The sequence below is a fragment of the Amblyomma maculatum genome, chromosome 1, assembly GCF_055883805.1.
Source record: "Amblyomma maculatum isolate TAMU_Amacu chromosome 1, ASM5588380v1, whole genome shotgun sequence".
NCBI classification, from domain to species: domain Eukaryota; kingdom Metazoa; phylum Arthropoda; class Arachnida; order Ixodida; family Ixodidae; genus Amblyomma; species Amblyomma maculatum.
This window is the reverse complement of record NC_139344.1, coordinates 360,739,971-360,759,383: the sequence shown is the minus strand read 5'-3', so window position 1 is coordinate 360,759,383 and position 19,413 is coordinate 360,739,971. Positions and strand designations below refer to the sequence as shown.

Genomic DNA, 19,413 nt, shown 5'->3' with positions numbered 1-19,413 from the left:
ATAGTTGAGAGAGAGAGACGAAAAATTAGAGAACGAAATAAGTGTATTGATCGGAGAGGGGGCTTTAATGGAAGCAAGTGTGAAAGTTGGTCTCTGTTAGATTGTGGCTGTAAATGAAATTTGTGTAATAAGAAATCTTACTATCATGACGATTTTTGTCGTCGCTAACTTAAAGCGATGACACCAAGGGAGGAGTAAAACATCTAGCCCTTTCAATTCAGAGCGCAGATAACTTTAAATGACTTTCAGAACCGTTGATTCGCGATTAAAAGGAAGTTCAGCTGCAATCTAGTTTTACATTTTCTTTGTGAAAGTGAAGTTTACGTTTTTTCGCTTCGGGCTTCAGGTTTTTGGAGCGGTAGTAAATTTGAAGCAATGGCCGTGTTCACAACTTTTATTTGGCGGTTCCTAGAATCATGTTCTCTGCGATGCCAGTGCATTCTGAAGAACCAAAGTGGTCGAAATTTCCGGAGAATTCCACTACGACGTCTAGCTCTCATAGTCTGAATTGCTTTGGGACCTTAACCTACATAAACTAAGCCAAACGAACTGAAATGCATAATAAGAGAGAATTCTACGGTGGTGCTGCAATTATATAGACTGCATTCACTGTTACTTAAAGTTAAAACGAAATGCAGCTTTTGCAATTCCTAGAGTAATGTCGATAAAATACAGCTTTTGCCCTGTTAGCGATAGGCCTATAGTTTTTGCTTCAATTTATAGGAATTGAATTGTTATGGTTCATCTTTAATTTAAGGGTTTTCTTAGTTAATACAAGGATTGTTGTTTGTTGAGCAAGCTGTAGCGGGGGCGTAGCATTTGGGTGAGCGCAAATCGGAGGACCCTTAGAATGAAAAAAGAAATGAAAAAATCTAACGTGGTTTGCGTCAATAAATTCGAATACTCTAATCATAAGAGCTGTACGTCTTCGAAAAACTACGCTTTAATCAACTAATCCTCTCTCTGTCCCCAACCAATTTCGCAAATCAAGTACTTTGCGGAAAACATATTTATCTGCGGATCTTAGAGGCTGTGTTACACAACCATTCACAACAAAATGGCTGAAATAAAGATAATATCTCCGTATACGACACGACTGTGAGCAGACTGGCAGAATTCGAAATCGAAGCAGAAATCGATTTCCCCGCTCTCGCTTCGCTGACTACCAAACAAAGAATGCACATAATAGAAAAGCGACAATTAATTGATGACTGATGACTGTTAGGAGGAAAAATTGAATTCAGGAATGCTCAGTGTTTATTTAGTGTGGGCGAAATTCATGCGAATTGGGCACATTATATTTAAGGAGACAGCCTTTCTAGACTTAAGGAGCGAAAATTTGTGCGCAGGAGCTGCATACTGATATTTCACTCGCAAATAGCGGACGTGTGAGGAGGGAGACTAGGAATGAAATCGATTGATGGCGATAGATAATGAATAAAAGCTATGGACATCGATAGAGTTAATGACTAATGCTAATGACTTTTACATATTATTAATAATGACTAAAATGGCTTGTAATAAGCGTAACTCAGTCGTTAGAAATGACAAAAAAGATAATTGATGAGTGGTAATGATTACAATGAGTAGGCATGGCTCAACATGACTGCTAATGACTATGAAACAACCAATATGTCAAACAACGGCTTATGACCGAAACTGATTGGAAATGAGTGAAAATGCATAGCTATGAGTGGTAAAGACTACAAAGACTGGGCATTACTCATCATGATTACGAAACGACCAATATGTCAAACGACGACTTGAGGTCACCACAACTGTTTGGAAATGAGTAACAATGCTTAGCTATGAGTGGAAACGACTAGAATGACTAGGCATTACTCATCATGACTGCAAAAGACCAATATGTCAAACAAAGACGAACGACCGCAACTGACTGGAAACGAATAAAAATGCTTAGCGACGACTGATAATAATTACAATGACTAGGCATGACTCATCATGATTAGTCATGACTACGGCAGACCAATATGTCGAACGACGACTTGAAGGGCCGCAACTGAGAGAATGAGACAAACGATAGGAGGGAAACGATCAGAAGCAAATCATAGGAGAGGAAGTGCAGGCCTTCGCCGTTCTCCTCTTAAGGGACTTCTAAGAGACCTTTTAATATTTTTTTCTAATGTCGTGCTAATCACAATGCATAAGCCCCGGTCGCAATCAATCCGCTAACTTGTCTTCCTGAGCTCAGTCCACAGACATGAAGCGATTGTTCCACGTTTATATGACAGAAAGTTCTTAAACCTGAATAGCGAATTACGTAATGGCCATAAAAGAAGACATTAAAGGGCAGAAAGTGAGCTGGCACTCAGAGACGTTGGAGGCTGCGCAGAATTAGAGTTTACAGTAAGCGATACAAACCTTTCAAACTCGTAAAACGAAAATCAGTGCCAGTTAAAAACTCGCATATTCTTAAATTGCACAAGGCTGCATTTGTAAACGCGGCATTTTGGCCCACAAAACTTCGAGTGGGAAGCGAAATGAGATGGTTTTTACAACAAATAAATACAGTGCTCTTTTTTTTTTTCACGCTTCCTGGACATTTCCTTAGAGGGATAGAAATGGCTATAGTGATCAATGTTTTTTTTTTTCTTCATGCTATTTTGGCACTGACAAGTTCCGGCAGAATTTTACGGTATTCTAAATAAAGAAAAAAAAGCGCAGTTTATATGTCAGTACAAGGTTGGAAAAAAAAGTATCAGCCACCTAGTTTAGGGCGCACAGTTGGGTGTTCAGATTTCGTGGCAAATAAATGGTTCCTGCAATCCTGCTACTCTTGCGTTTTAGTAAGTGCTATAAGGCGCAGACATTCGGGGCTGGGGAAGACTTGAAAGAAAGGGACATATTGCCAAGTGCAATATGTCCCTCGTGCTAAGTAAGCATCGTGCTTGCTTTTTGCGGGAAGGGGAGAGGGGAGGAGATACGCCACGTGCCTATCATCGCACGGCCTCCACGCTGGTCCCAACGACGACGAAACGGGTGTTGTCGCGTGAAGAGCGCTCGGGCGAGAGCATGTTCGAAAATGAAAAAAGAACGCTACTTAAGTCGGCCTGTAAGCCCTTGTAAGTCTGCACGACTTTACGACCACTCGCATATCTGCGGCTTTTTGTGTCATGACAATATGATTCAGAAGAACGTGGTTTTTGCTGTAAAACTATGGCGAAGGACTGAATAATGCCGCGTATGTTTCGAAATTAATCGTTCTCACTCAGTCGGGATTAGTTTTTACTTTTACTCTTAGCATATTTCAGGCTCTCACAGACATCTTTTATGCACCCGAAAACCAGCGGCGTTGCCTATACTTCATAAGCAAATTTTCAATCGCGGATAATTGATCCGCAACAGCTTTCACCTTGCTCTATCTCTACGGCAGTTGCTGCGCATGATTACGCTATGGTGACGAATTTTCAGAAATAACTACCACCCAATGACTCTGCGCTACCTGGAAGAGGAGAGTTGTAGAGCAGGGGAACAGATAAAAAGAGCAGTGAATGAGAGATGGAAGCCAGAATTGCGAAAGAATTGCGTTCGAGGCCATCTCCGCCGCCGGTATCGATCCAAACTCTCGAGCGACAGCGCTTGTGGGCCGTGCGTGGGGCACCCTGTTTGGAATTCTGCTCCAGGTCGTTCGATGGTCATTTCTGGTGTCGTTGTCCTCCACATTACAGACACCGGTAAGGAGGAAGGAAGAGAACAAAGAAAGGACAAAAGAAAGCTGCGGATGAGAAAGCGAGCAGAAGGAAACGGGGGCGAGGATTACTCTTTTTTTGGCGTAAATCCCGCGAGAGATAATTGCGATCACAGAAGGTAAAAAGCGAGAGAGGAAAGAACGTCAGCAATAATCATTCAGAGACAGATGACCGCATCGGAAATGAATCGAAAGCGTCGATACAGCTCTGTGGTGTGCACGTGGGCAGGGCATCGCCAGTGAAAGAGCGACGGATTTCTAAACGTAGGCGACACAGACAAAAACTCCACTCTGCTCGAGACGAGGTGGGGAGGGTTGCTTTGTGCAGTGATCGTTATTCTCCTGGATGAGTTGCACAGAATATATATGCTTAAATTTGCATGTTATTTCCCCCTTTCTTCGTTTTCGTTAAGAATTAAAAGTACGCCACCCATTGTTGCCTCTCGATTTCGTTATTTACCTGCCGCTGCATCGTCCTCCGTCCTTGTGTCTACTGCCGCACATACACTGTATACCTCTTCTAAACAATTCCTTGCTCTTTTCTAATGCGGATAAAATTATGTTTACTGGAACCGGAAGTCGTTACTACTCGGTGACGTGCCCTTTTTGCTTTTTTCCCTATATTCGCCTCCAAATGCCACTGACGTTGAAATCGAGGCATCGGGCTATGTTAAATTGCTTCGTTCGTGAAGGAAAGCAGGACAAAATTTAGTCGACATTTGCGCTCGTAATGGTTTCCGCAGAAAAAATTCCTAACTGCGAAAAAACGAAACAAGACATTATTCTTTGAAGTGGTAAGAAGCACGGGATATGTTAGGTTTTTTGCACTCTATAGCATGGGTGAAGTTGTTGAGCATTTTGCGCACATTTTTCTTTTCATGAATGTGAAGGTTCTAAAGTGAAGTAAAGGTTGCATGGAAGACTTTGATGACTTTGGACCAGTGTGATGAGAAAAGGCCTCAAAATGTCTACTTCCTATTTCTTGAATTGACTTCACTTTGAAATCCTTGCAGCGTAAGGGTTCACATTAAAGGGGATGATGCTCAGAGGAAGAGATAAAAATGGGTTTGCATAGTGAGATTTAGCGAGTCAGGCTACAAGAGACGCCGTAGTGGAGGCCTCCGAATACTTCGACCGCCCGGTCTCTTTACCTTGCAGTGACATCGCAATCCCGCTTTCTTAGGCACAGAAGTCGAGCGCCGTAACCACTTCATGCACACGGCGGGACAGATAATTTGTAGTCAACGACTAGAAAGGTAGTTAGTGATTGCAAGGCAATAAATATGCATATGTATATATAGTTATATAATGGAACAGCAGTGAAAAATCTTTTCCATAGATTTGTTTTCAGGTAAATGTTTCCAGCTGTTTGCTTTGTTCGCTGTAATAGCTGCTTAATTGTTTTTCTGAAAGAAAAGCTCTCGTCGGGTTTACCTCGGAAACGTTCTCGTTACCTGCATGTTTGCCGGCGAGTGTCTTGGAAATAAAATATTTGTCACAGCAGCTTCTAACTCTCGCATATCGTCTTGATTAAATGGTTTTGGTGCATTTATTTTGTTTAGAAAAAGTACGCTCGTCTTGACACGTGTTTTTATTTTCCAGATTTGTTTGCAGTTATTCCGTCCACCAGGTGCTGCTTAGTGGTTGCAGGTGGAAAATAAAAGGGAATTGCTCAGATTATTTAAGCGTGGTTTGAAACCGAGCGCAAACGCAGAAACCTCGAAGCTGTACGTAGTATAATTACAGTGTCTATAAAAGTGCATCACACTATGTAGGAGAGCTTTGTCAATCTCGACAGGTTGAACACCCTTTCCGCACACGATACTAGTTGACGGTGAGCGGGGACATTACAATAATTTTCATTATGTGTAATAATAATTTAATGACTAAATATTAATAATAATAGTTTTAATATTTTGTAAATGAATATCTTTGTTCTCTACTTAACGCGAACGTTTATTGGTTGTTCCGCCACTTTCGTCGTCTTAGCGCTTTTGTTAAATATATTGCCGTGAGCACCGAGGTCAGTGAAACGCAAATACAGCAATAAAAATGACAAGCGCTGCTTTGTAGCAGATGGATTTTAAACATACTATACGAAAAAGTGATACCATCAATCTTGAATATGCAAATTATTACGTTTCTCGTTTTTTCTGCGTTTGCTGTTTCCGCTTTCTGTTCTCGGGTTTCCTGTTCTGATTTTCCTGACTTAAATAAATATTTTTTTAATTTGCATTATTTACTGTGCCCATAACTAAAACAACCAATAGAAATATAAATCTGTACCACACAGTGCTCACACTCTAATTATGCTGCGCGCTAAGCAAATCAACTCTCAGTGGTTCATAGTAACCATCACTAGAGAGGCTAACGATGAGATCAGGCGATGGAAGTATTGCTTGTCAGAGGTATGCAAAATTTTCATTGCTGTCGTTAGGAGCTTACAGACTTCTAAAAAGACCATGAAAATATTCAGGGCGCTTGTTTTCTGCTGCGTTGCTCCGTTAATGACGTTGATATAAAATGTTCTGCTGCATATTATTTTGTTCAAATTGTGGATGTAACTACGCGCTCCTCACTAGACTTGTCAAGAAAGGAAAAACAAACATCAGGTTCGTAACTTCATTGGCATAACGTTCGTGGCAGAATGCATTTGAAATCTCCTTTCAATTTGCTAGGGCAAAACGAAAATTTCGGAACAAAAGTGTTTCTGAGTGACCTCTTCGTTTTATAGGTCGCGGTGTGCCTTTCTCACAGGCTCACCTCACGCTCATCCACCACGCCACATGCGTTGCCACTAGCGCAATAGCACGCAGAGCGATCAGACCTAGAAGAAAGCAACACCACAATCCCCAATAACACGAGTGGCATAACGTGTGGCACAGTAACGGTTCTGTCAATCGCCGTGTCAAACATTCCTGCCGGCGGCGATTCCACCGAAGCCCATTTCTCAGCCACTATGTTCAGGCGACAAGCACTTCCGGCATGCAGTTCTTCGTTAGATGAACAGTTCAGCAGTCCCAGTTCTCCGCGACAAACAACTCGCAGAGTTGCTTCGGGGCAAGCGGTCCGCAATAAAACGCAGAGCCCAACGCTGAAATATCTCAGGCTTCAGGGTTGCCAGACACTTCGGACAGAAAAAGTAGGGAGAAGGGGAAGAGAGAAGGGCTTGGCGCCGAAGACAAACCGTCCGTCTGCGCTGGCGTGTGCTTGTCGTCAGGCCGTCCCCAAGCGGCCGCCATGGCAGACCACGAAGAAGGATGGCGACTCGCGTTCGGCGCTGTCTCCTCTCGCCGGCGCGTAATCAACATGGCGCGGAAAACTCATCCTCTATGCGCCTCACTCCCCATGCTACGAATAGAGTAAGATGAAGGCGATGAGGGAAGAGAAAGATGGGAATGTCGATGCCACGATTAGTATGGCGCGCTGAGTAACGAGGCCCCAATAGATAGCACGAGGACTGGTGGAAACGACCGTCATATCTACTAGGACCGACAAATTCGCTGGGTACCGACAGCTGTGAAAGTAGGGAGCGAGAATTTCTGTACACCGGCTGAGTTTTATTGGCAAAGAGGCTTAACTGCGAGGCCATATGTAATTGCTTGTCACATGTTCAAAGTCCACTTTTTGTGCAAAGTTAAGTAAAATCTTTTACTGGCACTGGTTATGAATTTGTTTATTTATAGGCTCTGTAAGCTAATATACAATCGCACACTGACCTCTGGAGAGGACAAAGGAAACATGTAACCTCTAGTGTGGCCTTGTGATTACCCTGCTTTGTTTTTAGATACTGAATGGTACACAAGAGACAATCGCTGAGCTGATGCGAGCCCAGTAAACACATTCCCGACGTGCTTAAGTTTAATTGTTGTCGAAGGCTCGAATCACGCGTGCATCGAAGGTGTTGAGCAAACAAGTGACTAAGGCTAAGAAATGCCGTATTCTCTTATTTTTCATTTTTTGCTTCGCCCGACCAAAGCTTAAACAGTAAATTATTTTGGCTGTCTTCAGAGTCAACCTGAACTGCAGAGGGCTCTTGCGATTTTATCCGACAAAGTTCTCCGAGCTTATTCTGTACGTCAGAAAGAAGCCTCTTTTTGCCAACGTTCAGGCATAATACTCACTTGGATGCAACTTAGCTGAGCTGCCGTTTCCGCCTTGTATTTGGCGTGATTCAATATATTACCTCCATAAATATATGACACAGTGTTGTCATTTTAAAATCGGGGTTTTCTCAACAGTGCAGTCCTGAATATAGTGATAGATTTATGCGCGCTAAATGTGCTCCAGTATTTACATATTAAATTTAACAGCCCAAAATAACCAATGTTTATACACAGCATGCGGGCCACTTGGAGCATGCACGTAAAGCTGCTATTGTAGTGCATAGACATGCATAGCACGCGTGATGAAAAGAAGTATGAGCCCTGTGAACATTAGATAAAACGCGTTCCTTAGAGATGCAAATCAGTGCTCTGGTTTACTTGCTGTAATAATTATTCCCCACTAAACGTTGAAACTGAAGAAGAGTTTGACGTGCATAAGTTAAACCCTAGGCGCATTGCAGGTTTCGCCAACAAGCACTTCTGTATATTCTTCTTTATTTCTCTGTGATTTTTTCTAAAACAGCATTTATAAAATGATAATAAAATATGTATTATTCATCATCTGTCGTAATAAAATTAATTAAATTGATATATCATTGTTCAAGGAGAAAAAGTAATAGTATTCCATATAATACGTAAATCACAGTCAGAAAAACACTCTAAAACATACAGTGAAGAAAAATATTAGAGGGGAAAATGGTTGCTTTTTGATAACCTTGTGCGTTGGACTATATCGGTGGAGGTTAGGTACTCACAGTGTAACGTGTGCCATTTCTTCGTTTGGCTGAATCCCTCGCCAAGTGCCGCAACTCTGCCCGTGGGAGCCCGTGTGAAATAAACTGGTTCTCCAAAGAACTATGTCACTTCGCTGTACTTATTCAACGCTTCTTGCGCGTAGCTGTCTCTTGGAGCACGACCGGCCATATTAACCGCAAGTCTAAAACTGACCAAGCTGTGAGCCCTATTGACTAGAGTACTGCAGTGGTCTGCATCTGGGTGAGTCTTGGGTGGGACTACCAAGACGTTTCTCTACTAATTATGACTTTTTTTTTGAACTCCTCTGTATGGGTTGAGACCTACTTTTGCAAGAATCACCCGGCCCGTTTCGGTCGTGCTTAGTCTCTTTAACTGAGAGACTCGCACTGCCTCCGCCAATTCTGCCCACGTGTTATGCACCCCGAGGTCGAGCAGTCGTTCGCTCGAGGTACTCATGGGCAGTCCTAGCGCCTTCTTAACGCATCTTCGGATCAGGCAGTCTAATTTCTCCTTTTCTTCGGCCTTCATGTCCAGGTAGGGCGTGGTGTAACTGATTCTGTTTATTACGTACGCCTGGATTAATTTGAGTAAACTTCTCTCCTTGAGGCCTCTTTCTTTAGTGGCGACAGTCCTCAAGAGCCTGAAGGTTTGCATCTCGTAACTTTACAATTCCTTCAGGACCTCCCCTTTATGGCCGTGAGATTGGATGACCATCCCAAGAATCCTGATCTGATCTACGTTTGGCATCGGTTTGCCCTCTACATGAATATGAAGCTCCCCGCTATTCCTGCAGCGAAGGTACTTTGTGTTATATACTAACTCCGATTTTTGCGGGGAGCACGAAAGTCCCCTTTGAGCCGCGTAATTGACAATGATGTCGATCGCTGCCTGCAGGCTTTCCTCCGTACTCGCATCGCTCCCCTGGTTAATCCAGAGGTTGATATCGTCTGCATACATGCTAAAATTTAGCTCCTTGATTTGGGTAAGTTTACACAGGAGGCCCCTCATCGCCACGTTGAATAGGAAAGGTGATAGCACTGAGCCCTGCGGCGTGCCTTTGCTTTCTAACGTTATCGTTGGAGATTCTAAATTTTGAAATATTATGCAGGCTTTTCTGCTCAAGAACAAGTCTTTTATGTAGTTGTACTTTGGCTCACCTACTCCGAGCACTTCAAGCCCTTCGAGAATAGCCTCGTGTCTGACATTGCCGAAGGCCTTGGTGAGGTCTAGGCCCAGGATCACTTTGACGTCTTTCGATCGCGAGTCTACGATATGTTTTAGTCGGAGTATTACGTCCTGCGTGGCAAAGTTTCCGACCATCTTGTGCGGCCACAGGCCCTTTTGCTCCATGAAGCAAGTTAATCTCGTCTAGACTACGTGCTCCAGCAACTTCCCTACGCACGAGGTTAGTGAAATTAGCTTCAAATTTTCCAATTGCGGGTGTTTGCCCGGTTTGGGTATTAGTATTATGTTTGCCGTTTTCCATTGTTCTGGCAACTGGTTCGTTTCCAAAAGTTTTCCAAAGAATTCCGTTAACAGACTAATGGAGTCATCGTCCAGATTCCTTAGCTTTTTATTGGTGATCCCATTTGGGCCCGGGGCTGATTCAGTTTTCAATCTTACAACTTCTGCCCTTACGTCTGCCTCCGTGATGGGGGCGTCAAGCGCCTCGTTGAGCGTGCCACCGTAGCGCGGGAGGGGGGAACGCTGGTTGTCTGCAACGTACGTTTTTACTAACTTATGCATAAACGCCGCGTCGTCTCCTTCGAAGGTGTGTCTGACTTTTTTCAATCGTATTCCCGAAAGAGTTTTTGAATATGTTGGGTCCAGAAGATGCCGGAGCATGCATGCCCCACGTCTCGGAGAGATTCATGCCTCCCTCTATTTCGTCGCATCTGCTGAACCAGTTTTGTTCGCACAATTTGATCGCGTAGCTTTCAGTTCCCTTGTTATGCCTTGTGATTCGTTTTCTAAGATTCTTGTTCCACTTTGGTTTTTCCCCTTACGTTCCATGCTTTGTTTAGCGTCCCATATGTGAAGCAGTCGGCTAGCGTGAATGCCTGGTAACGTCATCACTAGGCGTGACGTCATTATTACGTCACTTCCAGTTATTTGATACAGCCGGATGTGACGTCACATTTGGTTATGATGTCATGGTCGATGACTTTCCCGTGTGTTGACGCCATAGTCAGTCATTTCAATGCACGATATACTACATCATTGATGACGGTATCATCTATTTCAAGGAAAGACATACGCTACTGATGATGTCCTTAATTTCAAGGCACGACATTTCACCCCATTGACGACGTCATCATTAATTTCAAAGGTACGACATCCTACACCACTGATATCAATTTCAAGGTACGAAATACCACACCACTGATGACGTCATCATTAATTTCAGGTTATGACATACTAAATCGCTGATGGCGTCATTATTTATTTCAAGGTGCGTCATAGTACAGCACTGTTGGTGTCATCATTTATTTCAAGGTACGGCATACTACACCACTGATGACGTCATCAAGCTAAATCGTTACGGACGGACAGACACGATCGTTGCCGCGAGCATGAGCCATTAAAGGCTTTCGCGTTAAAATGTCTAGCCTACGTCTACCGTCATCGGTAGCTGCAAATTTGATCATATCAAGCCGTTTCATGACGTCCTACACCTCACCAAGCAGTCAACGCTCGGCCTGGTCACCAGCCAATTGTCACCGCTAGAACACATCCCGAAGGAGGATTCCAAGAGGATTCCATTGTCTTCCCTTTGCCAGCTAGTAGGCAGGGAGAACTGTGTAGACGGTTTGCATTTATTTCAATACATGTGTGAAGATCTCTCCTGGAAGTTGGTCTCAGGACACACCCTTTAAGGGGATTCTTCACAAAGCAGTTTTAATGTCTTCTTGACAAGGGAGATGAATTTGCACATGGCAGTCTGCACAGTTTCCTCTTCTACTTTCCACGTCATGTCCTGGCGCAGCTAGCCCAGAAACTTGGGATTCGAACATTTCTTTACTTTGCGTATACCCTTTCTCTCTCCGCATAGCTTTCGTTCATTTGCTGCAGCTCTTGCCTTTGTCTTTTGGCTACCGCTCTTGTTCTCATGCTCTATTTTTCTTTCTGCCTTGGGCAGATTTTTTTCTTTCCTGATTTTTGTATCTCTGTCCATGGCATCGCCCTTTGTATCTCCTAATATTTTGATTCCCTTCAGTCCACAAAGCGTATTGCGGCGAAGGTGTTCTCTTCAAGAAACAGTGGTAAGCGCTGTGCAGCCTTTTTTTTTCTTAGAACACAAATCATCTGTAATTTCTTCTCCATAACTCTTCCTCTCGACCGCCAAATCTCTACCTATCTCTTCCGTGGTTTATTTCACCTTCCAGCCCCTTCGATTGGTGATCTTGAACGGACTTCATCAATGCAGCTACAGTGAAAGGGCTGTGCGCAATACCTCATGTTGAAGAAACAACCACACGCCGCCAGCAAGAACCAAAATCACGACCTTCGCATTTACAATGCGGCGCTGTAACAGCTGACCGACATTGGAGGTTGTAAAATCCACTTTCTTGGTTGTTCAAGTTGCGTGTAACTGAAGCTTGACATAGTTCAACTGCGCAACCTTCCTTAGCGGTGGACGCGGAATGCCCAACGTTACTGCAAGTGCCACGCGAAGCATGGTTATATGTTGTGACTTGCAGTTTTGCCAGAACCCTCTAATGGCGTCTAGGCAATGACTGCTAAAATTGATCACCCCGTTAAGCTGCCGACTAGTCAAGAATTGTGAAATAAGAAGTTCTTTACGATATGTTCATCAAGGAATCCTGAAGCTACAGTAATCTAAGGAATCATGAGAAGTGTTTCCATATTTAAATTTTGGCTTCAGATGGGAAATTTACAGTGCAGTTACTTTCTGCTAAAGGATAATTGAATGGGATCCAATAGAAAACAGTCACATGCAGCAAGTGCGATCCTAGCCTACAACATGCCATTCCGTATTTCGCATAAGCGACATAAGAGTGCCCGGTTTGGGATGATCCCATTAACCGCATGTGGCTTGTATTGTATTCTATAATTATTTACAACCAGTCAAAAGTGATCAAATCAATAAATTTACATAACAGCATAGGCATAAAAATACAGACTCATATGTTTTATTTAGTTTCTCTTACTTCTACCTTACTTAAGATGCAACAGCTAGCGAAGTAACTTATACGAACATGATATTGTTTACAAGAAGACTCAATACTCTTCGCTCGCTGTAAAGGAAGTGACTTTTAGCCTATTTTAAGATATGTGACTTTGTAAATAATGTCACCTCAGCTGATTATAGAATATTTACCCGGCGAAAGTTTTTCTGCTCAGCGGAAGAAAACTAACACGCGGCAATATTTATCTGTGGCACTAATAGGACGTCAGACATGTACCGACCGTTGCTCGGAACCCTGTGGACAAATGAAAGCGGCGTATTTTGTTTAGCTCGAAATGAAGAAGAGACCTTGACCCCATTTCGCCTTATCGAGTTAGCTGACTCAGAGCTTCTGCTCTTCTTTGTTCCTTTTACAACGTTGGAGAGGAAATCATTCATAGCACGCCGTAATGTCTGCAGGGCGTTTCTTCTTATCAACAAAGACGGGAACAGGAGAAAGTGTGAAGGGGTGTATGACATTGTGCAAAGAAACATTTGGTTCTCGCAGCTCCACAACTGAAACACGAAAGAGAAATTCTGGTGCAGTAGCGAAGACCTAGGACATAAAGGTCATTAAGTTCGTGAGCTCTTCTTGCTTTGTGCACATGTTTTGTCGGTTTTATATCTTCTCTTTGCTTCTAGGTTTAATTGTTGTTGTTAAAATCAGCTATATGCATTAACAAAGTAATCATGAAATGCTGCGTTGTTGGCGTCAATGTACTTCTGTCTTCTCAAGCTATATGCCAGCCGATTCAGGCTCCTTGTTTTCACGAAGTTTCAACTTGTCTTCATTACTCACTTGCACTTCTGACGCCTCACGAATGAGAAGGATGTTGAGGAAGTGATGACCATGCCTTTAGAATAATAAACGGTGGGCAAAAGCCATGAGTAGTGTTACCAGAGAGAAGCAGCGAAATCGATGCAGTCCTTTGAATACAATAGTAACTGTAGCCTGGAAACCGACGACCAATGCCTTTCGCAAAGCATTTCTTTAAGACTCAGTAACCAGTTCAAGTGGGAGTCGAAGTCAAGCTTATAACGTATCTCATTGCCCTATACTATAAATTATCTTAGCATTGCCTGACTATAGTCTCACGAGATGACCTTCTAGTGAGGCTGGGTTGGAACTAGAATTGAGGAGACGAGCGTAGAAGTGCTATTCGAGGAACTAGCGGGCATTAAATTTGATATTATAGGGTCTAGTGAGGTTAGAAGGATAAATGAAGCATATACTTTACTGAAGGGCGGGCATGAGCTGTACTATCCAGGGCTAGGAGAGAAACGACAGCTGTGTAAGGTTCCTGATCAATAAGTACATTACACTTGGAAGCATAGAGGGCTTTCATATGATTAACGAGAGGGTGGAAGGTATCGTAACTAATAATAATAAGAGAAATGAATTCAAGGTTGCACAAGTTGTCCTCCACATTGACCTTTTCTTCGCTCATCGTAAACACCACAAATTGCAGTTTTGCTTTGAACACCGATCAGATGACGTAGAAGAGCCCTTGTGAAGGTCGCATTTTTGGTTCCGAACCGGACAGATACATCTATGGTAAATGTACGGTATTGCAATCTGTGATAGTTCGGCGCCTTACTCCATGAGCAAAAGCAGGCGCCGCTGATTGAGGCTGTGAAGATGGCAGTGCGTTGGAGGCTAGGCACACGGTTACTACTGCATTGTTTGTCTTTTTTTGGTGCACCTGCCATTGTTTAGCTGTTGTAACTATAGTTTTAAAGGTGTTAACTGGTTCTTGAAATGCGCGCAGCTTTCACGAATAAACAATGTTATAGGCGCTGACGAGCCGTTGGTTTTTCTCAATACGAAAAAAAAAAAAAAGAAAGCGATCAGTCCAAAGTACTTAGTACAAATACTGTTCAAGAAATGACTCCTTTAAGAATTGTGTGAAAATGTAGCTGAATTTGAGCTAACTCCTTATTGTTCCAGTCGGGGAAACTTTAGAAAGAATTTTAAATTCTCAAGTGAACGTGATCAGGCAGAATGGTATTGTGATTGTATAAACTGGTGTACCGAATAAAAGCTCAGTATGCGTTAGCGACATCAACACAACAAAGTACGCCAACTAGAGTAGTTAACTTGGACATGTTGTTTACCGTGAAACACAGCCATATTCTGGCGACCATTCCGGTGACACTGACTAAAACGATCAAAGTTAACTGAACTTGAACTAAGAATAATGGACTGAACTAAGTGTGCTTTAAGCTAAAAAACCTATAAGTAAGCTTCCAGAATTAAGGCTGAAATATGAGACTGAGGGATTCAATACAAGGCATACAGAGTCCTATCGAAATGAAAATTCGCTATAACCAGCGGTCAAAGTTTCATTGCTTGCAATCGTGTTTAAAAGAACTTATAGCGAGCCGGAAACAAAAAACGATTAGATGCAGGCTTCGAACCTGTATATAAGATTGCTGGAATCGTCACTTGAAACAAACTCTCACACGAAACAAACATTTGATGCATTAATAACGGAATACAATGATTTATACCAACACTGTGGCGCCTAAAATGCTGTCACTACCGGCTGCGGTACTGGTCCATCAGCTGAAGCATGTCACTGTAGACCAAATCCACTGCATGCATCCCAAGGGCGAAGTCGTAGTGGGTGAACTCTTTTTCCGGCACCAAGTAGCTGCGGACAACGTTCGGCAGCTCCCCCTGGAGTCTTTCTACATCATAATTGACTGCGTAGACGTCGCCATCGCTGTAGTAAAGTGCCACCGGCGCCCGGACAAGAGCCATGTCATAATTTGGCGGTTCCCTCTGCAAAGCAGGGTCAACCGAAGGTGGGCGTCATAATTATAGGATGATTCTCGCAGACAGCTCAGTCATGTTATAATTTATCGCTTCAATCTCTTCCTGAGCGCAAGCCATTACTAGCGCGTAAAAAATGCGTGCATTTTTTTGAAAACCAGAAACAGAAGAGTTGAAATCAAAGCGGTCAATGTGGTTCCTATTTCGCAATGCTGCTCAAAAGAAATTGAAAATGCTGTATTAAAAAGTGAGCTGCTATAGCAGCGGCGTCTATGTAGGAATAAAAGCGCTTTCTTATAATAGAGAGTAAGAAAAGTACTCAAATGAATAAAGCATCGGAATAATTCTGGCGCGCGGTCAGGTATACGCGAAAAAATGATGCGCATTAGTCACCATAGTTTTATTACATTCTTTTCACATTTTTGCGTAGCACGAAGTTCAGTTGAATTTACAAAATTAAACCATGTAAAAATTCCGGCAGTCCGCACCCTAAATAATAATCCCACAGATTATCCTCCGTCAGTTGAACTTTTGCGGCCAGAAAGCTACGTCACGAAAAACATCTGTGGGCAATATTTGCCTCCGCTTTATTTCATAAAATTACTAGTAATTACAAAGAAAGAAATACAAACACGCAAATGGGCAGCGGGTCTCTTGCGATCGTCGTCCTGGTGTCAATTCTATTCACGCGCCAGCACTCTTTGCGTCCTTCACATATAACAAAATAATACGCTCGAAATCTTCCTCAAGACCTTGCACTAGGAATTCGAAGAGACTATAAAGCTGTCGATCTTAAATATTTAAAAATTAAGAGAGAATAAGAGGAATGTAGGGAGAGAGAGCGAGAATGAGCGAGGCCCAGTTTATTCTCTTCGCGGCAGAGCGGAATAACTGTTTTACGCGTGACATCAGTGATTACAAAAGGACGGTCGGATGTACAGAAATAAATCTGCAACTTTTTGTGCTGTGTTAACTTTATCAATGTTGCTGAACGCTGCTAAATATGTAAAACGTGTTTTTGGCGCTCGTTGAGAGCAATATTTCTCTGAACCGCCCCAAAGGAAACGACTGAGTCCAAGTTAAGAACTTTTTTTCCTGTCTAAATGTGTTTGTGGTTTGTGGGGTTCAGCATCCCAAAGCGACTCAGGTTATGAGAGACGCCGTAGTGAAAGGCTCTGGAAATTTCGACTACCGGGTATTTTTTAACGTGCACTGACACTGCACAGCACACGGGCGCCTAGCTATTCGCCGAAACCGAAAAGCGGCCGCCGAGGCAAAGACTCTGGCTAAATGACCTTCAGTGATTCACTAAAGAATTGTTTGCTATAAATATCTAGTGTCATGCGGGTAGATGCGCCGATAGTTTTTCCATATTTCTCCTCTGTAAAGTGGTTCCCTACACTCTTTTAGCATCACATAACTCCTTTGAAAGGCTCTTGCATATTTGGACTACGTTATTATTTTTATTTATTTATTTGAACATACTGCTGGCCTCACATTTGAGGCCGTCGCAGGAGTGGGACATCAAATACACTAGAATAACACAGGTCAAGTAAGTGCCAACACAAAGGCGATCGTAGTCCAACAAGGCAATATGCATTATACAAAAGGTAAAACCAAAGGTAAAACAAAAAGTAGCATATTTGAGGACTTCGGCACGGTAAAAAAAAACGAGCAACATGGTTAAAAAAATATAATAAGCGAGAGTCAGATAAGAAAGTCGGGATGTCATCGTCAGCAAGGAAAAAAGAGTGCAAGAGTTAGCGCACCAGCATCGTAGTCGTTATTGCATCGTAGTCGTGATATGTTGGCGATGGAATCTTTTGAGTGATGCGCTGTTGACAGCATCGCAAGGGAGAATATTCCACTCACGGATTGCTTGTGGGAAGGAAGAGTACCTGAATATATCGTTGTGAAATCTGTACTCGGTTAAGTGCTGTTGGTGTTTTGTTCTGGTAGGGCGCGTGTTTGACTTTATTAAGTACTTACTCGTATCGATTTTCATTCCGTCATTAAGCAGAAGGAAAATAAACTTGAGGCGCAGTAGTCTGGCTCGGTTATGTATAGTGGGAAGGTCGGCTTGTCTTAAGAGCTGTGTAGGGGAATCATGACTTCGATATTTGTTAAAAATAAATCTGACCGCTTTTCGTTGTACGCTCTCTAATCTTTCTATGTATTGTTTGCGGAAGGGGAGCCAACATATTATTCCATAGTCCATTATGGAGCGAACAAGTGAAGTGTATGCTAAGAGCTTTGTGTCGACTGATGCGGATTTAAGCGATCGTTTAATCGAGTAGAGAGCTGCCAGGGCTTTATTAGTAATATAGGCTACCTGCTTGTTCCATTTAAGATCCGAGGAAATTTTTACTCCTAAATATTTATATTCTTCTACTTTCCTTAACATCTGTCCTTGTAGATAATAAGGGAGATTTATTGCCGCTCTCTTATTTGTTACTGTCATGCAAACCGTTTTTTCTACATTAATCGTCATCTGCCATGTTTCACACCATTGTGCTATGCTTTCAAGGGCACTATTTAGAATTGCTTGGTCTGCATGGCTGGTTATTTCTTTGTAAATGATGCAGTCGTCTGCAAACATTCTTACTGTTATGTTAGTACTATTATGCAGGTCGTTGATAAAAACAAGAAAGAGGACAGGGGCCAGAACGGAGCCTTGTGGCACGCCAGACATCACATCGCCGCAATCTGAAGAGTGCCCTTTGAAGGGTACATGTTGGCGCCGGCCTGTAAGGTAGCCTTTCAGCCATTTGGTAATATTATTGTCACCGAGATAATGGAAAAGTTTTTGGAGGAGCTTAGGGTGGTTAAGACACACGTTAAGACTACGTGTGTCGGCGATTTCTGGGCACCCTTTGTCAGAAGATGACAGCGATCAGAAAGTATTCGTGCACAACCATGCACCCATCGTAGACGCTGTTATACGTCTGGAAAATTCTTTTGAGTGCACTTTTGAGTTTTCAGAAGGTCAATAACTCACCGATCCGTACTTAATCATGTTTTTGAAAATTCCGTAGCTGTATTTACGGAAGCAGTTGCAGCGGTAGATCTAGAAAAGAAAAATGCCTTTATAAAGTGTGTGTAAAAGAAAAATAAGGGGCCTTAATTATAATTCAATTACTTATTAGGATATCCTTGAACATCACAAATTTGTTTGCGAGTAGGTTGACAGGCAAAATATTGCGGTAAAAGTTACAAACATGAATATTATATAAGAAATTATATGTAGAAATGCATGTTGACCAACAAATGCAATAAAATGAAAATCTTAGTGGAGGACAATCCAAGAAATAGCGAAATAAAAACACGAACACAATTAGAAAAACTGCATCGAGTAAAAAAAGGGATCTCGGAAAGGAATTTCAAGAAGTAAGCGTTGCATATTTGCGACATTTCCCAAATATGGTTGCTGCAGTTTGATTCATTGGCACGAATAAGAAATAAAAACTATTTGTGTGCAACTGATTGATTTGAGGTTAGGGCAGGTAATGAATACGTAAAGAATGCGGTTTAATGACACTGCAATGACGTAGCTTTGTAAAATTGAGTGATGGCACAGTTTATGAAAGATGCGCAGGCAAAAGTTATTAAGTGTGACAGAAGAGAGCTGAGGTAGGCTAGCATTTCTGATTATATCTGTAACCAATGAATAAAAAAAGCCGATGTTATTGAAAAATAAACCGGCAAAGTTGCTTTTATAGTGGCGTTATAATACTAGGTTGGAGTGAGTACAGTGGTAGGCTAGAGTACCAAGGAACTTTTATATTTTAATGGTAGGTGCGTTTTCTAATTTTAAAACTTTTGCTATATCCGGTTCACATAAGCTTTATGAGGTTACTATAATATTTTTAGGTTAAAG

The 19,413-nt window shown here is 42.4% G+C and overlaps 1 pseudogene; it reads right to left on the bottom strand.

The window, feature by feature from the left end:
- Positions 1-9,921, bottom strand: part of LOC146207929 (uncharacterized) — a 50,479-nt pseudogene extending 40,558 nt beyond the window's left edge.
- Positions 9,922-19,413: the final 9,492 nt, after the last annotated feature.